Here is a 23700-nt window from a genome sequence, read left to right as displayed (position 1 = left end):
ACTGCTTCTATTCATTAGCAGAAAATTTAGGACATGTAAGATACAAGATGTTAAACATGAAAGTGCAAAATACCCTACTGCAAGTAGTGCAAGCATGTGTACATGCTTATGTGCTGTTGTGACCTGGGGCGCTAGGATCACACTGTGACCAGGAGGCCGGTCACGGATTGTCGGTGAGTGGTCTAATTTACACATAGAGGCATCAGTGACACAAAAGTATCTCCAGAACATTTATTTATCATATTCAGTTTACAAAGTTATTCTGTCTCTTCACTGGGGTGGTAGGTGGCAGAGTGTAAGCGAACACCGTGAAGAGGTGCTGATGCCACATCAGCAAGACATGACATCAACCTACAGGCCAGTGAGCCATGGCCTGTGCTGCACTGGCGGCAGCGGGCGGACAGGAAGGCATCACCTACCAAGATATTCTGCAACCTAATGTACACAGACAATAGACGTTTTACCCAGAATCTCACTTTAACATTCACGGGAGAAGTCATCTCAATGACTTGATGAGGACACATACTTATTCAAGCTTTTTGTGTTTGTTTTTCCCTTAGATGTGAGACAAATACCCATTGACCCACTCAATACTGTGGCAATTTTCCCCATCCATTGTGTGGCCTGTTCCTGTAGTTCCAAAGCTTTAGTAGTGGCTTGGTTTACTTTCTGAAATCTTCTTACAAATTTTCTAAGCAATTTGCAGTTTAGTCTTAATTTAGGAATTATCATATCAAAGGGGGATAGCATTTTCCTACTGTACACCACTCTGAAAGGTGGCAGACTTGCACCAGTATGTACTGTAGAGTTATATGCACAAACTATGTACCTCAGTCAGTACGATGGCTATTAACATAATAAATCAACATTTTATAGAGTTGGTATTGTAAAATTCCATTCTCCTATTAGTTTGTGGATGGAATGAGCTTGTCCATAATTTCTGGATAAGAAGTACATGATAATTGCTTCATCTAGTCTGATAAAAAATTCATAACCTGATCTGTAATTAACATATGAGGCACCCCTAATTTTAGTATCCAGCTGGACTACTTATTTATCTGCTAATCAGGAACTGCTACCATTGCCAAGACCCTTGAAGGATAATCTATAATTGTCAGTACATATTTATTTCTAGCGTGTATCCTATTAAAAAGTCCTAACATACCAAGCCCAATCATTTGAAAGGGCTTAAACTCCTCTGGTAGTCTTTGCAAAGGGACTGTCTGATGACTAAGATCAGCTCTTTGTGCATAAGGCACACAGTCCTTCATGTATTGCTCAACATCACGTTTTCTTGTTCGCCACCAGAACTTTTCTTCTACTGTTCGGCATCCGCCATGACCTGACAATACATGGCCATGCACTTGTTGCAACACTTCATTGTTCCGCAGATGCATCACGGACTGTGGTTGAGACCTAAATGCCTGACAGTCTTCATCAGCTGCTTGTTCTCTCTGCCACTCTATTAAACTTTTTCAGCACCACAACTTTCCTACTCAGTGTACCTACATTTGTGTTTTCCACATGGTTTACAGATCACCTCATAATCAAATTAACTGAATTTGAGTGCCCAAGTCATTAACCTGGTTGATGGATCTTTCAGTCACAACAACCACTTTAATGATGTGTGGTCCATGAAAACCTTACACTTTCGTCCATATATATAACAGTGTAAAGGGTATGCTGAACATTTCCTTTTCCATAGTGGAGTCGTTACACACTGCACACACTACTGGATGTTCCTACTCATCCATATTCTGGCTCGAAATACAACCAACTGTCCCATTGCTGATGTCACAGGAGAGGATACATTTCTTCTCAAAGCAAGAAAGACCAGTACTAGATCAGATACAAATGCTGCCTTCAGTGCTTCATACATTCTTTGACATTCTCCTGACCACTGGAATTTCATGCCATTCCTCAACTGATTTGAAAGTTCTGTAATCTGTGCAAAATTATTTACAAATTTTTGTGATAATAACTGCATAAACCTAGGAATAACTTCAGTTGTTTTGTGGTTTGTGGCAATGGGAAGTTCTGGGCCACCTCTGTTAGACGAGGACCGGTTTGAACAGTTTTTGTGCTGATCACATGAGCAAGGTAGTTTGTCTGTGTTTATGCAAAATGGCACTTGTCCTTGATAAGCATTAGATATGCAGATCACAGTCTACATCTTCAAATACATTTCACATGCTATGGTGTACGCTTCAAGAATATGATGATGCTGTCCAAGTATACCCAACAAGTTTTCGGCTTTAAACAGGGAAGTTAATGTGAGTTTCTATTGTTGTTGATTTACCATATACCTACTGGTATTTTATGATGGGAACCAATCGTTAGCGTATGTATTTGCAGTTTAGCATGATGTCTGTCAAGAACATCTAGCCCAAGAATTGCCAAATACCCTTCACTCACACCTTGTAACACTTTCATATGCTCAAGAACATCCCTAGTTCCGATACTGAAACTGAGCAATGTCATACACAACGACTGTATATTATTATCACGCACTCTGAGACATTTGTGACGTGGGTGCCCCAGTCTCTTCCTGCCGATAAGGTCCAGACAGATGGACAACAGACGAGCACTCCTGTGTCTACCAGAAATTTATGTTCCTGACAAGCAGCATTCCATCCGTGCATCTACACTCCTGGAAATGGAAAAAAGAACACATTGACACCGGTGTGTCAGACCCACCATACTTGCTCCGGACACTGCGAGAGGGCTGTACAAGCAATGATCACACGCACGGCACAGCGGACACACCAGGAACCGCGGTGTTGGCCGTCGAATGGCGCTAGCTGCGCAGCATTTGTGCACCGCCGCCGTCAGTGTCAGCCAGTTTGCCGTGGCATATGGAGCTCCATCGCAGTCATTAACACTGGTAGCATGCCGCGACAGCGTGGACGTGAACCGTATGTGCAGTTGACGGACTTTGAGCAAGGGCGTATAGTGGGCATGCGGGAGGCCGGGTGGACGTACCGCCGAATTGCTCAACACGTGGGGCATGAGGTCTCCACAGTACATCGATGTTGTCGCCAGTGGTCGGCGGAAGGTGCACGTGCCCGTCGACCTGGGACCGGACCGCAGCAACGCACGGATGAACGCCAAGACCGTAGGATCCTACGCAGTGCCGTAGGGGACCGCACCGCCACTTCCCAGCAAATTAGGGACACTGTTGCTCCTGGGGTATCGGCGAGGACCATTCGCAACCGTCTCCATGAAGCTGGGCTACGGTCCCGCACACCGTTAGGCCGTCTTCCGCTCACGCCCCAACATCGTGCAGCCCGTCTCCAGTGGTGTCGCGACAGGCGTGAATGGAGGGACGAATGGAAACTTGTCGTTCTCAGCTTCCCATGGCAAGACTCTAACCACTTCTGTGTTTTGCATCAGCTGGTATGTCTGCACATTGATCCTCTGGATCCTATCTGGAAAAGTTTTCATTGATTCCTTATGTTTCTGTGTTGACGTAGTCAATTTTTTCCAGAAAAACCTAGTGCTTTTCTGCTTCTGCTAACCTTGTCGTAAACCATCAGCTAACTGCTAGAATGTTGCTGCCTTATCAAGAACCTCATGGTACAGCAACATGTCTCTGCTTCACCCACCAATCATAAATTGGCCACACAGAGAGTAATATCATCTGATCAACCACTCATTGTGACAGTAGTTTTAACATTGTCAATGAATGCAGTTATGTCCTCTGCTGACTTGCCATAAATAAGCATTATTAATCAAGCTGCTGAGGGATCAAGAGGGGGGATGTATACAGATGCTAATGCCTTGGCTTTCCTCAGCCCCCAACTGCAATTGTTGAACCACAGCTTGTAGAAATTCTACCTGTCTACGTACCTCCTCTTTTTACTGCTGTTGCAGGGAATTCAATCCTGACAATGCCTGTGCTTATTCCGTTAAAGAGGTAACACACTCACCCGTAGTAGCAGGATGTGTGTCCGGCATTTTGCGTAATTTACCACTGCCATTTACAACAACAACAACAACAAGAGAAATAGAGAAGCAGCATGTTCAGCACATAAACAGTAATTACACACTATCCCCTTCAGTGCATCATCACCCAACAAGACTCACAACAATCCTGTGCCAATTGGTCTACAAGTACTACAAATGAATGGTACAGCCTTGGTACATGGCAATTCATGAGCTGACATGTTACAAAACTTACACTGAACTGGTGTTAAGTAAGTTTCCCTAACATTCCCTCTCAACAATGACAATTCCACAGGCTCTAATGGTTTAGGAGATGACGCCTTAACAGAGCTATTGATGCCTATGCAATTTGACATGACACAAACAGATACATTTATTCACCGCATCACATTTTGCTGGTGCAGCTAAATGACGGTTGATGCTGTAAATATAGGTTTACTTCCCCCAAAGTGCTGAGGTGAAAGCCACTTCTGACACCAACGTTGTGACCAGGGGAGCTGAGTTCACCTTGTAAGCAGGAGGCTGGGCATGGACTGTGGGCGAGTGTTCCAGTTTATGCCAGGAGACCTCAGTGACACAGTAGTATCTGCAGATCATTTATTTATCCTGTTGAGTTCATAGTAGTGTCTTCATGGTGGCAGCTAGAGGCCTGGTATAAGTGCACACTGAGGAGAAGTACTGATGTCTCATCAGCAAGGTGCGATATCTTGCAGATGCCTTGTAAGCGAGATGTGGCGCTGCCTTGCAGGGCAGTGAACTGTGGTTGTATGCTGTGCTGGTGGCAGCAGAGGACCGAGAATGCATTTCCTGCCCCGACATGCAGTGATAGAGTGCAGCTCCAACCTCAGCACTCTCGTATACAGACCATCGCGCGTTAAGGTGAGGGTAGCCAACTGTGGTCAATGATGTCAGTCATCGCGAAGAATAGGCCCTGGTCATCTGCCATGGATCAACCAAGAATGCAGCAGATTTTCACAAGTCAGTCAGCAGGTTGTGCGAACGCACCATGCCTGGTCCGTGTGGAGATGTCAGTTTGCAGATCATCTCTGTAGTGGAAGAGGGCTGGCTGAATACCAGCCTTCTCATGTGCTACCTCCTAGTAGACAGGAATGGCAGAGCACAATTCTGGTATGCATCAGGTTGGCTGTGTCTCAGTGTCAAAGTCAGCAAGCAGGTGGACCATCAGCTTCTTGGGGTTTCACTGAAACTCAACACAGGCCTTCTTCCTGATTCCAGCAACATGGACAGAATGGCAGTACAACTACGTCTCTTTGAGCTCTGAAAGCCTCATTATTTAAAGGGTGCAACCTGCACCTACAACACAGTTGGTCTGGGTGTATGAACGCATTTGCCCTCATTTATCAGTTCTGTCAGTAATCCTTACCTCACTGTGGTAATTCAATAATTATTCTGGTTTGCTGAGTTCAGGTTTATCTGCCTATGTTTACCTTTGCAGTGGTGTTATGGCATTGAAGTTATGTACTGTTACTGCACAGTGCCTTGTTATGTAGCACTGCAACATCAGTGTTTCTGCATTCCTCATGCTGAGAATGTGTGGCAATGTTCACCTCATGACCTAACATCTGTTGCATCGGTGGTACGCCCTGCTGACATTCCAATTTGCACACCAGCCCAGAGCTAGCCTTCTCTGTCCTGACCTTACTTGGTAGAACTCTTCAAAAGATTTAAATGTGAAGAGTACGATTATTCTGCTGCACAACAGTGCATACAGTTATACACAATATTTATAAAGGAATTGTGTGTCCTACAATCTGGAAAGCTTTTTGGATGAAAAAATAAATACTGAATTATGATTGAATCAGGCAGTAGAAAGCAATGCTACAATTCATTGATCTATATTCCCCGCCATGGTAATAAGACTGAACAAACTCATTCCAGAGAGAGAGAGAGAGAGAGAGAGAGAGAGAGAGAGAGAGCTCTTATATGTACATAGCATGGAATACTGCAGGTCATACTTCTAGTAGATTAACAAAAACTCCCATAATTTTTTACAAAACACAAATGTGAACAAAAAAATATTTGGAGACAGTCAGACACAAACCAACAACATTTGATTTCACAACGCTGCCTCTCTACCCACTACACTACAGTGAGCATGCTTAACATACACCCATTAGGTGGGTTCATACTTATAAAACCTGTCTCTGTAATGCAACAACAGAAACAGGAGAACCAAGCACAAGAGGAGCCTGTGGTAGTAATTTGTGTGCACCCTGCATGAATGTTTGCAATTAGTTAAAAGTTGAATTGAAGATCATCCTAATACCAAAAATTACTGCTGACACTTGAATGTGGCTCAGTGGAAAAACATGGGAGTCCCGCTCGGGACAATGATGGTTGAAATCCCACCATATAGACTTACATTTTCCATTATTTCCCCAAACTGATCAAGGCAAATGCCAGGATGTTTAGCTTGAAAGGTCAAAGTTGACTTCCTTTCCAGTCCTTTCTTAATCTGAGCTTATGATTCTTCTCTAACAACCTCATCGTCAATGGATTGTTAAACCCTAATTTCTTCTTTCCTTACAGAAGAATGCTAAATATGTCAACACGGGAACAGACCAAAGCAAAATTATAGTACATAGGTCAAGCTGTGAAACTTATGAACTGACTGAGGCGGCAGCTCTAGCATCCAATGAGAATTGAGTTAACATTGGATCACAACATGTTTATGCTGAATGTTGAAATAAACATCCTGGTTCATGTTACTTGAATGAGAGGCCCAAGTCACCACCACGGAAATACCATAGAACCACCTCTCGTCTGAACTACACTGTACACTTATTGCAGGTTAAACACATGATTACACTTTTGTTGCACTTTACACTGTGAATTATTTGAAATAAGACAAAATCGTGACCACACTACACACCTTCAGCCATGCACTGTCCAGTGTCTGTGTTGTTTGGCCCATTGTAGACCTGGCGCTTCATGTGCCACTGTGAGTGATGGCCTTTAGGAAGGTACCAGACTCTAAATTTTTATTGAATGCAGTTCCCTTCAAATTCTCACTTGTAAAATGGTTACCTGGATTACACTCCTGTTGCATTGAAAAGTGATTGTCATTGACAAGGTGAGACACTCATTGCTGGTCCCTACTGGTTGAGATATTTTTACGATCGTTAATATGCCATGTTACATGGCTGTGAGTGGCATACCTTCTCTTGCAGACACATTTGGCAGTCCTTGTTGGTACACCAACAAACCAGGCAACTTCATCATGATGTGCTCAGTCACACATCAAGCATGATAACTCCTTTCTGCCTTTCTGTTGGATCATCAGTGGGGATTGTGCACGTGAATGCTTGGAAGCAGTTCTATATCATCTACGTGCTTCTAGAAGACAATTGTGTCCATGGAAGAGGGTGATTAACAGTGTGTCCTGGGAGCTTCATTCCTCCATTATTTAAATTGCAATCAACATTACATTATATAATTTCCTGATGTAGTTTCCATGAAAACTTGTTGATCATACACTTTAAATTTTACTCATAAAGTTCTTATATAAGGATATCATATGATTTTAACATCCTCATGAAATGTTATTACGGGAATTTTTAGCTTAATTTTTACCTTTTGAAACAAGCTAAAAATGTCCATTTGGCCAGTAATAGAAAACAATCATAACTTCCCAAGCACACCCCATGTAGATAATTTACTTCCATCTGAACAATCCAAGAATGTACAACTGCATGATTCAAATCTAGAACTTGCCTCTAATTACTCTCTATTCATTAAAAAAAAAAACTCCACAGAAGCTTTCCCACCAATGTCTTGACATTATCAGCCTTGCGAGAAATGATGGACATACGTGGAACAGTTAAGATAATAAACTCGCATTTGGAGGTAGTGGGATTCATATACCTGTCGGGCTGTCCTGATTTCATGTTTCACTGTTTTTCCTAAATCACTTAAGGAAAATGTTGGGATAGTTCCTCTCAGATAGACACCATTTATTTCCTTCCCCATTCTGTTTCAGTCTGAGGTGTTACAATATCTGTAATGCTCTCAACCTATATGAGGCTATTAAAATGTTATTCATTCCTGACTAGGATGGTATTCTCCAGCAGGATAATTGTCACTATCTTTTGGCCAGAAGCATGACAGTGAGCCAACACTGATGTCTTGGTCATCAAATTTGCCTGATCTGTACCAAATGGAACACATCCATTGCGCATCAGCTCCATGCACAAATCACCAGTCTATAATTCATGGGAACTGTGTTAACTGTGCATAGACATATAATGCCCCATATTTCTGTAAACCGCCCGTGGACTCGTCAAATCCATGCCACTCAGAATCACTACCGTATGTTGTTCAGAAAGTTATAAGCAAACTGAATCGGTCTCATGCAGAGAGCATTTATTTAGCATATGTCTTTCAAGCCCTTCCATAAACAGCCAGATTCAACCAACACAACCATTGAATTATGCACTGTTTCCACAGAGTAAGAGTCAAAAATACATAGTTTTCTAATATCATTAGCTGCAATTGCGTGGAAATTTTTATTATAAGAAATCGTAGGCAAAAATCAACACTGGCTTTAAGCATCGATTACTGCTCACAGACATGATATGGACTTCATTTATTGCATATATGGCTTTACTTATTTATGGTCTCATACATTTCTCCACTTATGTGGTTTTTATAGTTTTTTATATGACACTCTTGTAAAAACAAAATTTTACTGTTCCAAGGTGGTCAAACAGTCAGTAAAGTCAGCTATTTTAAATTCTTAGGACTGAGGCTAGATGGAAGGTTTTCTTGGAAGCACCACATTTTAGATCTTATGCAGAAACTACGTGCTGCTATTTTCACTATCAGAACGACCTCCCCTGTCTGACACAGAAAGGGTGAGGCTTGTGTACTTCGCTTACTTTCAGCCTCTTACCTCATATGGTGTTTATTTTGCAGCAACTTTGTGCTCTCACCAATAATGTTCTTAGCCCAGAAAAGTGTAGATTCACTGATCTGCTATGCCAGTTTGCACATTTTGTGCACAATGCTGATCAGGAGTCTCTGAATTCTAACTCTATCATATCTGTACATATACTCCATCATGAGATTTGTTGCTCACAATATTGACACATTCAGAAGAAAATGCTATTTAATTTAGTGACACTAAAAGGAAAAACAATATTCACTTGTATCACACTTCTTTAAGCACTGTACAAAAAGCTGTGAATTATTCAGAAGGTTTCATTTGCAAATGACTTCCAGTAGTACTGAAATAACTGAGTGACAAACACCAAATATTCAAATACAATTTACACACTTTCCTTGTGGTTCACTCCTCCTATCCTCTACAGGAGTTCACTGCAGTAACTGAGAAATTTTCTCTTTAATATGTTATTTATTTGTATAATCCCTCACAGCTTCTGTGTGTTTTATTAATTATTTAATTTCTTTGCTTATCAACTTTCTAAACAGTACTCTGTAAACTATGTTGCCACCCCGTGCCATGGCCATGTAATTCTGGCTTGTATGGTCCCATGGAACCTGATAGATAAATAAATAAAAATAAATAATAAATGACACCATTACAGATACCAAAGAAAGGAAATTAATGTATACAGTATAGCATAATAGGAAGAATGCATGATTCAGTTTGTAGACATTTGGGGGAATACAATGTGCAAGATTTAGTACACAAAGCTACCATCTCGGAAAACAACAATGGCTCCAATCCCAGTGCACACTGAATGGAACTGAGCTTGGATGACAGATGACAGACATGACTTCTTCTCACATGGGCACAACATGATTTTCCCACAAACAATCAATATCCAATGAGATTCCTAAATGAGAAACCCATGGCTTAATCTTTCGTTGTTTACAGACCTAACTGCACACTGAAGTTTAAGGAGAGCCTTGGAGACAATCACTTTTTAGGGTTCCGTATCTCATTTGGTAAAAACAGTGCTGTTAGGGGATCGCTTTGTCAGTAAATTCATTTTCCTAGCCAAGAAGTAAAATATAAGTAAAACCTATCAAAACAAGCAAAGTGATTTCATTAAGTTTTTAATACACCCAGTGAAATCTCCTAGCCAAGTATTCAATGTTAGTTTGTATTCATAAAGATAAGATTACAGTGCTTAACTCTGGCACTGATGTAAACTTCCGAAAATACTTTTGTCACTGAAGCTTCTTTGGTTTACTATACCATCACTAAGGTAAACATCTGAACTATTGAACTGAGTAGACTCCTAAAACTTTAAATTATGATTTTTTTAAAGGTCAAATTTTGATAAAATAAAGCTTGTACATTGTCCCAAGCTACACTCAAGTTACCTGTGAAATCCCCATAAAATTTCATCTCATGGTTTTGGAAATTAGCGTGTTCAGACAGACAGACATAATGATTTTAGATAAAACTTTAAAACATGACATCTTTTTTCCTTGCGATGTGATTTTGATGAAATAAAGCCTATACATTGACCCAAGATATGCTCACATTACCTGTGAAAACCCCATGAAAACCTTTCCATCCTAATCTGCGTAGATAGAAACACACTTTGTGATTACTTGCACTGGTCACAACGAGGAGACCAGTGGAATCAAACAAGTGGTTGCAGTGGTGACCCACAGCAGACATCACACGATGAATTAACAAATAACCCAAGTCCAGAGTGTAACCGAGTCATCTAAGCATGTATCACAATCCAGGATAAAGTCCAAATCACAAAACGTTAATCGGGCAAGGTCAAAATACTCTGCTATCCAATGGCACACACATGAAACTTCAGTGAATACTGAGCAACTGGCCACCATTGCTGGGCTGCGGCATATTGTTAAACAGTAGTCAGAGGATTGTGCAACCTCACGTGCTTCCCACAGCAGCTGCGCTCCATGCAAGCACAAGCTGCAGCTGTCGACTGGAGCCCGAGTATCTCTGACAAGAGCTCTCTATTGATACTTGGCCTAGGTGGGGAATCCAAATCACCCTCAAATACAAAAAGAATTGGTCCAGTCATTTTAAAGATTAGCACCGGCAGACAGACAGACAGTTACAACAGTTTTATTATTAGTGTAAATTTCTAAAAGCTTTAACCATTCATATGTTATAAACTGGCATTAAATTCTAACAGATCATATAGAGAGTGAAACATTTTTGATAAACTTTCTGTGTGTCATTGTCTTGAAATGGCATACTTTCATAATATGCAAGTTATAACACAAAAACAACTAAATATGGAACTTCTTTAGACTTTTGTTCTTGTTGCGGTCCACAGCCTGAAGTTTTTTAAGAACAAAAACATGGTCCAAGCTGGCTGTAATCTATTTATTGTCTATGCGGTTAGCTAATTTCAACCATCTGTCATTTTCAACTACATATCACAAGCATCAAGCTTCACATCATATTTGACAAAATAGCAAGTACACATGGCACATATCAATTTCATGTGTGTGTGTGTGTGTGTGTGTGTGTGTGTGTGTGTGTGTGTGTGTGTGTAGCACAAATACAATCCAATAGGGCACTAGATTATGTCAATTACCAACGCGGATGTTATCTAATGCACTACTGGATTGTATCTGTGCTACACACCACATGAAAACTGTGTGTGCCATTCCATATGTACTGGCTATTTAGTCAAATACGATGTGGAGCTTACGACTTGTGGTGAGTGCTTGAAAATGACAAATGGTCAAAATTAAGCCATCAGTATGGGCAATAAATAGATTACAGCCTCCTTGGACAATGTTATCATTTTTAAATTCTTTAACCACCTATGTGACATTTCTTATTATTTTGTTAAAAACAAACTATATCAAAAACGACGCATTTTCGAGAGATCCTTAATGTGGTGTTGCTTTGAAACAGAGTATATTCATACGGCGTACATTATAATGCAAAACCCACGAAATATGGACTTCGTCTGAAAAATCTAATATGGCGTTTCCCCAAAGTTCTGCTTGTGACTAGAATGATACCTTACACCTCATTGGCCACGTTCTTCTCCACGAAACAAAAATAGGACTTGTCCTTTTCAGTCTTTCATGTTCTGGAATGTTGTAGAATGTGAAATTCCACATTGTGACGTCACAAAACTCGACCACGCTCCTGTCCTCGAGCGCTTTCACGTCCTGTGTGAGGACAGCTTGCGAAAGAAGTTTACCAGGGATAGGAGTTATGACAATAAAGAAACACACGTTATAAAACACGAAGGCCATAGCGGAAGAGGAAAGGGAATTTGTACCTCGGAAAGAAAATACCATATTTACCCGACTATACGACGGCCCTGATTATAAGACCATCCTTTTTTTCCCAAGAGGTTTCTAGGGAAATTTTTTTAACATATACTAACTAATGAAAATAACAAACTTTTTTTTCCTTCCGAATATGTTGCAATTTCTGAGGGTATGCTTACCGTGGAACGTGCGCACACAGTTGCTTTTATCTGAATACTGGCGTTTGTTGCAATGTGTCTTGCTACCAAACAAATCGCCCGTCGGCCACTCTCTCATTGGCTGCGTAGAACTAGTAGTTGACACACCCCCCCCCTTCATTCCCGTCGTACGTACGACGTCATGGTCAGCGCATGAATCACATAATCTAGACTTTTACCGTCTCCAGCAGAGAGGTATACTATTGTTGAGTATCTGTCCAATTTTAAAAGCAATTCAATTCCGACTGCAAATTTACACGCAAACTACAGTTTAAACGTGTTAGATGTTCCTAAAAAGCCGAAGTAAGCGTTATGTATGCCCACATTTGTCAAGATTGACGTAATTTACTGCCCGCTAACTACTCTCTGCCCTCAACCGAATTGACAGCCAGGCTGCTATCACCGCTCCTCTCCAACCCTTCCTTGGCACTGTGCTCCAGCAACTGTGAAACACGGGACTGCAGTATCTTCTGGGGACGCAAGTCATATGTAACAGCAACTCATACATAAATAAAATATCGCAATAAAGATTCAGTCCAATATGAGAACTTCCGCTGGTCCTGCGATCTAGTGACGTCTGTAGGTACATCTCCAAGACGCATTTTGCTGCTGTAATTTATTCTCGCAACAACAGTTAGTCAGTTTAATATGAATTATTTCGTTTATTAGATATTTCACATTAATTTCCCTTCTTGTTTCATTTGAATGTCGCCATCACCTGTTCTAAAGCTGATAAGGTAAACGGGTATTCTGATATGTTAAACGCGACCGAATTTCTCATTTGCAACCACTTAATACTTACTAAATCATTACAGTCTCTCATAATCAAATAAAATATTGACCTGGGTTTAGAGTCACGTAATGTTTTTTGAAGAACATTTCCGCTTTCGAATGTTACCTTTATTTAAATAGCAGCATTAAAGCTTGTACAGGGTATCCATACAAGTATGGGAACTTTTGTTACAAAGCTGTTCAGATACAACAAAAGTTTATAAGATGATAGAATTTAGAGCTTTTTTCTCCTGTGAGATCTTAAGCAGAGCAGTAGATTGTATATTATAGTGACTAGTTCATGGTTTCTCGCGTATCCCTGGCACAAGCGCCGCGTGAGTCAAATGCCACGTGATCGAGCCCATCGACACTGTATCAAGCGCTTCGATGTATCGGGAAATCTTGAGTCTGTTCTAATGCGAGCATAATTTCCTCAGCCTTGCCCTTACGAATTCTTTAAAATAAATTTGCATGTGATCTCAATAGACAAAGTTTCATCTGCAAATGCAAGATGATCCCCATGTACTCTATTAAACAAGGTAAAAATGTTAATCACATCAATCTGCGAATATAATACAACCCTGTATTTTTCGAATGGAGAATCTGGGAAAAGACCTCGTTGTATTATCGCGTAAATACGGTAAAAAGCATTTGAGTGACAGTGGATTTGCAGTTTATGGTGGGACTTCAAGATATAAAGATGATATGAGGGTGAGACTAATTGAGTGAACGAAGCCTGTACAAGCTTCAAACAGGAAGTCAAAAGTAGAGAGAGGACATAGCCAATTTAGATGGTATTAAACACACTTGGTTATTCAGCTGCAGCTTAAGGTTACAGGAGTTCTCCATTACGAATATAGCACATGTTACTGTGAATGACCTAAAAAGCACTTGAGAACTACTTGGAAATATAGATGGCCATAAAGATAGTTTTCCATTGTCACCCATGTACAGACAGTTTAGAATTCCTCTGGTTTGTAATCACCATCTCTCTCTCTCTCTCTCTCTCTCTCTCTCTCTCTCTCTCTCTGTGTGTGTGTGAGAGAGAGAGAGAGAGAGAGAGAGAGAGAGAGAGAGAGAGAGAGAGAGAGAGAGTGTGTAAAGAATATGGCACTGTTAACTTTAAGCACTATGAGCACAGAGTATGGCAAAATCATAATTATATAATTAGTACACAATTGCACTGAAATCTGCCTGCAATTTTATTTTCATTGTTTTCGTAAATGTATATTAATCCCATCAGCAATCTTTCACAATCTGCCCATTTGCAAGAACTATTATTACCACAACAACAACAACAACAACAACAATGCAGCACTTCTTTCGGTTAACACCAATATATAATAAAAAATATTTTGGCTTTCTATATTTTCTTAATGAACGAAAAAGAAAATAGAGAAAACAGCGAACTCATCTTTTCAGTTTTCATTTAACTGCATATTTTAGAATACACGAGTTTTAAACATAGATGTAATTACACTGCCTGATAGCAAAATTGAAACAACCAGAAAACACTGTCGAATGTCGATGTAACTTTGTACACAGACACACCACTGGCGGTGGTTTACTCGTAAATGATTACAGTTGCAATTTTCTGTGACAAGTAGAACGGCCATCAGAGTGCACTGGTGTTATTACAAGGTTTGGTAGAGTGTCTAATGGGCGTGAATAGCATCACATGTTGAGTCATCACTATGAAGAACATGGAGATGCCACACACTCATGTGAGACAGTGCTATCTTCAGCTGACAAAATTTGAAATTGGCCTCATAGTGTGATTCCAGTTTGCCAACTGAATGAGTCATGCAAGATCCAGATTTGTGTGGCATTCAGGTGTGACAGTGATCCTATGTTGCACTTCATAGGAATGAAAGGCAGCCCCACTCGGCGTCAAGGTTCTAGTCGACTACATATAATCAGCATAAAGGAGAATTGGCATATTGTGCACCAAGTATATTGTAGCCCTCCACATCTGCACCTGCCATCCGAGAACATGTAATGGGCTCCCTGCGACATTCTGCATCATCCTGCACCATTTGTCAGTGATTAACAGTGGCCAGACTAGGGAATTCCCCGAACTCATACGGGACTTGGAAAGAATGTCTTCCACGAGTAATGAGTGTGTTGGGGTGGGACACTAAGGACGTAGTGTGTGGATATACAAGGTGAGAATGTGAGCCTCGTGGGAGGCATGCGCGAGATAGTCCCTGCAGTCGCACTATCCTCTGTGCCCTCGGTGGCTCAGATGGATAGAGCATCTGCCATGTAAGCAGGAGATCCCAGGTTCGAGTCCCGGTCAGGGCACACATTTTCACCTATCCCCGTTGATATATATCAATGCCCATGAGCAGCTGACGGTATTAATATAATTCTAATTTCAATTACAACAGTTGTGGGTCAGCTTGCCTCAGAAGAGGATACAATGGCTTTATAACCCCTTCTAACAGATATTGGTGGCTACATCTGGGCCAAGGGAGTGAAACATCATACTGATAAGTAGGCTCATATCGCTAAGTTCTTTGTAAATTTGACTCAGTTTTGTAATCATTGAAACTATATCTCACATTCTCTCAACCAATGAAGTTGCGTTCTATTCCCTTCTGGGGCTCACTTTTTTTTGGTCAGATTTCAATAAAGTGCCCAACATTACACCCCAATTCCAATGCCCCCATCCAACAATAAAATAATGCAAGTTAAATTCTCCACAACTTTCCATTACCACACAAATGAATTATAATTTGGACTCTATAGGTGTGCATTTAACACCTTATTACAGTCTTCACTTACCTCTATGGTGCAAATTCTTTGAAATCAATGTTTTTAATCTCTTCACATTTTCCAGTATTTAAGAACCCCTTTCCCTACAGTTAGTAATATGAAAAAACGAGTCTTACTATTTAGGTGCATTTTGAGAAATTGAAGCTAGAAATATTTGTGTGAGACAGCTGTACAACCTGGGACGGAATATGTAATGCAGTCTTGTGTATTACTGCTTCTACACACAGAGCATGTGTTGAATGTGTCTGCATGGTGACATTCTTCAGTATGTGAGAACAGTCTTAGTCTTTCTCTCTGCACGGAGTTAAAAGTCAGCATTCATGTAATATGATGCACTTCATTGTGGACTTTTACAGCGAGACCACCACTCTATGCCAACCATCTAGACACACATCTCAAATTGTCATATACAGGAATTTACGTTTACCACCACTCCACACTATTACCAAGACTGTAAATAATGAGAGCCCAGCCTAATGGAGGCACAAAAAAGATAAATTTGTGGAATAAACCTTTCTGACTTACTGAAGTATGACAGAACAGATTATATTATTATTATTATTATTATTATTATTACACATATAATAAAAGACCACATTCATAGAAGATAACATTGGAGTACAGAGGGTATGTTCACTGAATTCCTCAAACAATAACACCAGCAAAAACTTGAAGCATTCCATAGAACAGCAAAACCGTGGAGACTCTTGCCTGTCTACTACTGTAGAGGCCTGTTTCTGTACAATTACATAATATGACTGCCACACACAAGATTTCATAATTTTATCCCAAGCAAAAATGGTGGGGCAAATACACAGCTGACCAATAAAACTCCAACAGCATGAACACAGCATTCAGTGAACATGGAACAGGCATGAAGTGTCCTACATGCTTGAATCTGTGAACTACTGGTATTTCGGCACAACCATACAAAGTACAAAGGAGTAAAGCCACATACATTCTGCGTATAAGGAAAGATTACACAGCAGGAAATTTCCTCTCAGTTTTGCAGGCTTGCGAAATATCATTTTATGCCTTAAATAAGAAGGGGGAATGTCTACCAGCACACGGAATTTAACAGTGGCAGGAGTGTCCCCTATTGAGGCTGCAGTTTATCATTCCATGATATTGCTGGTCATACAGGCTAGGATCCCGCAGCTGCCATGCAAACCTGGAATCTGTGTGTTCAGGGCAACCATATTCAGTGTCATGCAGTGTGTCAACAGACTTACACATTTAGCACCCGAGACAATAGACATATTGTTTGCTCGCCCATGCAACATCGTACAGTCACATCAAATACTTTGAGTCAGGAAATGAGCTTTTTTGCAGCAAGGCAAGTATCCACAAGGACAGTAAGATGACATCTGGAGTGCACAGACTGTCAGTACAGCAACCGCTGTTGCAGCTTCCCTTTACGCAGCAACAGCGAGAAGCAGGCCAACAGTAGTGCACCCGACAACAGCACTGTTCACAGGAGTGGCACCACAATGCATTCTTGGATGAGCGCCATTTCTATATACAGTACCACAATTGATGTATCCATGTGTATAGCTTCTAAGGAGAATGAGTGTTACTGGACTGCATTCTTCATCATCATACAGGGCCATTGCCTGCCATGATGGTGCACGCTTCCATTGGGAGCAAAATATGATCGCCTCTGACTAATATAGTGGTAATTTTGATAGCAGCCATTACATTTTTGAAGTGTTAGGGCCAGTGGCTATGTCCTATCTTTGGGGTCTTTGTGACATTATCTTACAAGAAGATAGCCCAAGACTGTATGGCGCTCATGATGTCCTAACCTACAACTTGTTCTCCATATCTCATCCAGTGAAAACATCAGGTCGTGGGTTGCAGAGACATTGGCATGTCACCACTCACTAGCCACTATGGTTGATGAACTGACGAAGTTGAAGCAGGATGGAATGACATACCTGTATCTATCACACAAGCTCAGTTTGACTCAATGCCCAGTCAAGTTGGTCCATTGTTCCTGTAAAAGGTGGCAGCTCTCTGTACTAAATTTCACAACGATGTAACCTCAAATCACCTTCAAATTTAATTATGTATTTTTCCTACTGTACTGTATAATGCAAATAATTAAAACTTTTTTATTCCTATTCTTCCTGGTACAGCAATTTTAATGGTCAGCAGAGCATATAGCAATGTTGGAACAACATTTTTTCTGTTCTGCGACAGATGAAAGCCTTCAGCACACATTCTTGATTTCATTGGAAGATCCTTACATTTCATTACTAATCAATCTTGCACCAGAGGTTGATGCTACTATGCTGCCCTGTCAAACTTTCTGCATAATATGAGTCATAGAAACAACAATGGTGGCTGCATGCATCAGATGCCCAATAAGAGCCCTGTTAGATATTCATTTACAGCACAGATAAATGATGATTACCAATGTGTGAAGGACGTTATACAACTCAATTACCAAAACCTGTACCTACACAGATCAGCCAGAACATTATGATCACCTACCTAATAGCAGGGATGTCCATCTTTGGCATGGATAACAGTGGTGGCGCACCATGGCATGCAAGATATGAGGCCTTGGTAGGTCACTGGAAGGAGTTGGGCACCACATCTGCACATACAAGTCACTTAATTCCCCTAAATTCTATGACGGGGGCCCATGAGCTCTGACACCACATTCAATCACATTCCAGATGTGTAGTAACCACAACCAACAGCGGGAACGCCTTGGGCTGCGGATCGGAGCTGCCGGCGGTGGAGCACGCACCACTGGGTAAACACAGGATGAGTCGGATGACAGACTAACGACAACTGACAACAACCGACTATGAGCGACACAACAAGGAAGAGATAAATAACGGAGGCTTGTGGAAACCACAACACCAAACGTAAATCCACTCGGAACCAGAGCCAGGCAAATGTCAACAACGAGCAACGACCAGAATGCAGTACCGCCGAGTTAGAAACGAAATCCAGAGCGAGTACCAGACTGGCTGGACTAGGGCAGAGCGGGTCCCTATACACAAAACTGGAGAGAGCGGCTATTGGCCGCTGTCTGCACGTGGCTTAGGGGTGGCGCCCTCGCTGCGCGAAAGCCACTGCGCGGAATAGCCGCCGCTGAGGCGGAGCCCTCTATGGACTGACCACGTCCATTTGTTTTGCCACGTGTTCGACTTCCGCGACGGAAGGTACTAGAAGATGTGTTCCTTCAGATTCAAATCTGGTGAAATGGGGGCCAGCACATCAACTGGAACTCACCGTTGTGTTCCTAGAACCACTTCATCACACTCCTGGCCTGGTGACATGGTGCATTATCTTGATGGAAAATGCCACTGCCAATGGGAAACATGATTGTAATGAAGGGACGTATGTGGTCTGAAACCAGTGTACGATACTCCTTGACTGTCATGGTGCCTTGCACGAGCTCCACTGGACCCATCAACGCCCACGTGAATGTTTCCCAGAGCATAATGGAGCTGCTGCCGGCTCATATCTGTCCCGCAGTAGAGGTGTCAAGGAGCTGTTCCCCTGGAAGATGATGGATTTGTGCCCTCCCATCAGCATGATGAATAAGGTATCAGGATTTATCAGATGATGCAACACTCTGCCACTGTGCTTACGTCCAATGCCAATGGCAATGTGCCCATTCCAGTCATAGTTGCTGTTATTGTGGTGCTAATACTGGCACATACATGGGTTGTTGCCTGTGAAGGCCCATCGTTAGGAGTTTTCGGTGCACTGGGTGTTCAGACACACTTGCACTCTGCCTAGCATTAAATTCTGATGTTAGTTCTGCCAAAGTTTGCCGTATGTCATGTTTTACCAGTCTGCCCAGCCCATGACATCCAATATCTGTAATGAGGGGTGGCCACCAAACCCAACAACATGTGGATGTGTATTCACCTTGGTTTTGGCACATGTTGAAAACACTCACCACAGCACTCCTCGAACACCCAACAAGTCATGCAGTTTCTGAAATGCTCATGCCAAAAATACTGGCTATCATAATCTGCCCTTGGTCAACTCAAATGGATATCACGCCTTCCCCATTATACACACAAACAGCACACTCACTGATACTACATGCACCATGTGTGTGTCTGATTAGTAGTCATTCCTTGCCAGGTGATGCTGCTATTGCCTGGATGGATTTATGTCGATAATAGGTTGGTGGTCACATGGTTTTGGCTGATCAGTGAATATTACCAGCCTCAGTATGAATGTTTATAAACAAGTGGATATGTGGCAGCAATGTGTGTCAATTTAGCTGTAATCCAGATGCTTCTTTTACCAAGCAATACAGTGCTTACCCATTCATCAAATCCAAATTATTCTATAAAAGGATAATGAACATACAATAGAGCTTTACATTAAAGCTATTTCTGTTATATCCCAGCACAACACAGGTGCCACTAAATCCTTAATAAATTGGCAGATATATTCACTGTTGGAATATCAACCCTTTCAACAAGTTTTGACAATACTGTAGTTATAGTAACCATGAGATACCACTTACAGGCACTAATGTCATAGAGAAGAAAAATATGTGCATTAGGAGAGCACTCCCAGTGTCAGAGATAAATCAGTGACATTGTACTTATTTTTAAAAAGGACACTAGTATGCTTTTTTGATTTCACTGCTTGTGACACAGTGTAGGCAATGTCAGATAGCATTCAGTGTCTGTTTAAAGAATTACAACCAATATTTGATCATGTGAGGAATGTGCCAAAACATTTCTCTCTCAATTTCTCAGCAGATGTGAATTCAACTTTTATTAAAAAAGTTCTGTAGGTATTTTTTAAAAAGGTAAGAGCTGGGCAACCTAAATGTAAATCAACCACTCCTGTCATATCTGTGGGCCCCATCATTTTAAATTACACAAAGAACTGATGAACAAACTTCCAATACAACATGATTTTAAACTGAATGTCATAAATCAAAGCATTATTAACACAAAACTTTTTCACTATACTAAAGAGCTGATGGTGTGAGTAGCTCCAAGACTATGTTAATGAAAGTTGATCTGGAAGAATTATAGCTGTAACTGCACTTTGACACAGTTTTGAAGTTATATATGGTGTATGTTGGACTATACCTGTATTAATATCTTCCTTTTTGTGTGACCAATACACCGCCCACTTTCTTAAATTTTTAGAGCAGAGGAAGCACATTCCATGTTGCATAAATTACTGACATGGACAGTTGAGCACAACTAAACAGAGATCAATGTCATGTCATAAAATGAAAGGCAATATGTATGGCCAACATGTATCTATAGTATGCAATAAATTCTATAAAAAAATACACCAGAAAGCAGTGATCTCCTAACTTGTTCTTAGCCTGTCTTGGAGTACCAGTGGCTAGCCACACAAATGTAAAAGAACTTTTAACATAAATTGTATTTTATTTCAGTCAGTAACTTTTTTTCTCTGGAATATTTATGTAAGTCAGCACCCATAGCTATGTAATCTTGGTGCCCAAACCACATACCTTGACCAGTGAAACAGGAATACATGACACTAGGCCATACTAATGATAACATTGACAAGCAATGGAGTGACAACACAAAAGAAGATTTATTCTAACTTTTCTGAGCTTGTATGTCTTGTAAAGCCCTAGCAATGGTTGCCAACTTGAAATTATGCATGGTGCATAAACTCACAATGATCACTGTCAATCCACAACAACGTGCACAAGTGTGTAACCAACACAATCATTGACAATAGATCCTTCAGTGTAGAGATAACTTCCAGACTTGTGTTTTTGTTGAGAGCTGGAGTAAAGATTTGTTACAATAATGTAGGATACATGCTCTCAGGACAAAATACTTACCAAGAGGTAACTGAGAAGTTTACCATGCATACTCACTAGCATGGAAAGTTGGGCATTGCTTGAAAAAACTTTCAGTTACACCTCAGCCAATCTGTAGGAGAAAATGAAAGTTTTAGCCATTTCATTGTAGATCACTTTGATCTAAGATTGTCCCACAAACAACATCCACCCACAGCAGTTGCACTGCATTTGTTACCCACTGCCAAGACTCCCAGTATCACAAATTAGACAGATACATATTCCGTTGAATCTGTGAGAACTCCACAGCTCAAGCATCAGGGGTTGGATTCCTGAACTGTCAAAGGCCTACAACTGCAAGAACACACAACAATGTCCACACAATGGACTGATTACAACACTGGAATTGGGCACTATAAATTTATCCTTTTTGGATGAAATGTCCTCTAATACTGAACACTAAATTTTTTTTTGCACCACATAAGGAATCCTTTAATGGGTTAACTGCACCAAACAGAAAGAAAACTGAAGAGATGTCACAGACAAAGTAATCATACAATTATGAATGTCAGCTGCAAATGCAGATGGCAATGAAATTGAAGACCTGTATGACAATATTAACAAACCTGTAAAATACGTCAAAGTATATGAGAACTTGATCACAATGGGAGACTGGAAGGCAGTCAAAGGTGAAGGTAGGAAACAGAAAATTACTTGAGAGTTTGGTCTAAGCAGATGAAAGGAGAGAGGAGAAATATTAATATAATTCTGTGCTGGCTATGAGTTAACCACATTAAAAAAAAAATATCATCCAAAGACAATGAGATATACATAGAATACACCAGTGGATCGAAGATGATCTCAGATTGACTACATTTTGGCAAAACAAAGGTTTAGATATTAGTCAGTTGCAGAGGAATTTTTATTTTGCTTTACTGTTTCAACAAATTAATCTGACACCTACAGAAGCCTTCACAATTTGGGATAATACATATCATAAGAACTTGGCCATACACCTATGTAAAGTATATGAAGTGTATTGCAAAAACTTATTTAATACTGGTTTAACAGATATCAGTATCTTCTTCACAGAAGGATAATGACATGACATATCCAAAAATGTACATATTGTATGTGATAATCATAACCATAGAGTGATAATTTACATTAAATATCTCATATTTATGTACACAATGAAGCTGTGCTAGCAGCAGAGAACAAAAGCATATAAAAAGTACAGCTAAGGTATATAAAGGAAGTTATATATAATACATTTGAAAGACATTTCACATAGTCCTACTTAAGTTATTGCTGACATTAATATCTACAAGGACTGGGGTAATTTTCACCATTTTATAAGAGATACTATACAGTCAAAACAGTGTCCATTTTCCACTGCAAACTGATTATTCAAAAATCTTTAGATTTTAGGTAGGAATGTTTATATATTTCAAACTCGTCCAAAAGGTTAGTTTTGTAACCCTTGTCAACTATGTGCAGAATTTCCATGTTAAGCAACAATAGAAGAGGATGTTCTGATTAAAAAAAAAAATCTGGACCTGCACCATCTTTGCTGAGCAACTGCTCAGAAAAACAGGTCTTAAATGCTCTCCCTGTCTGTCATATATAAAAACTTGGACATAGATTACACTGAATTTTATCTACCCCAGATTTGATAAATTTGTCAGTTGGATCCTTCTCATTCTGCATATTGATGTCAGGAATAGCTTATGTGGAGCTATGTGTAATGTCTTTTTTATATATGTTTCTTGAAAGCAAAATAAAAATAACTGCAACTGCTGACTGAATTTTATTCTCAAATATATAACACACTACAGTTGTTGAGAAAATAACAGCCATGAATTAAAGTTAAGAACTAGATGTTAAGAACTTTGAGTTTTTCCAGGTGCTGACACTGATAGCTGAAATAACCCAGCACTAATTTAATACCAATTGAAATTCTAGACATTAAAGGCAAAGTAGCTGAAACACTGGAACTAGACACATTGAAGGAAC

The 23700-nt window shown here is 40.5% G+C and overlaps 1 protein-coding gene across 3 annotated transcripts in view; it reads right to left on the bottom strand.

Moving 5' to 3' along the window:
• The window catches only part of LOC126183825 (protein lap1), a 180142-nt gene that overhangs the window by 120133 nt on the left and 36309 nt on the right, over window positions 1–23700 (bottom strand). The window contains exon 1 of one of the 3 annotated variants that reach the window (XM_049926081.1): window positions 21727–21743. The exons of the other annotated variants lie outside the window; for them this stretch is intronic. The gene's annotated coding sequence lies outside the window, so the exon portion shown is untranslated. Of the gene's footprint in view, window positions 1–21726; window positions 21744–23700 lie in introns of those variants that run through there. 3 annotated transcript variants of the gene reach the window in all.

The sequence above is a fragment of the Schistocerca cancellata genome, chromosome 4, assembly GCF_023864275.1.
Source record: "Schistocerca cancellata isolate TAMUIC-IGC-003103 chromosome 4, iqSchCanc2.1, whole genome shotgun sequence".
In the NCBI taxonomy this organism is placed as follows: domain Eukaryota; kingdom Metazoa; phylum Arthropoda; class Insecta; order Orthoptera; family Acrididae; genus Schistocerca; species Schistocerca cancellata.
Note: the sequence above shows the minus strand (reverse complement) of the source record. Positions and strands in the feature narration are given on the sequence as shown.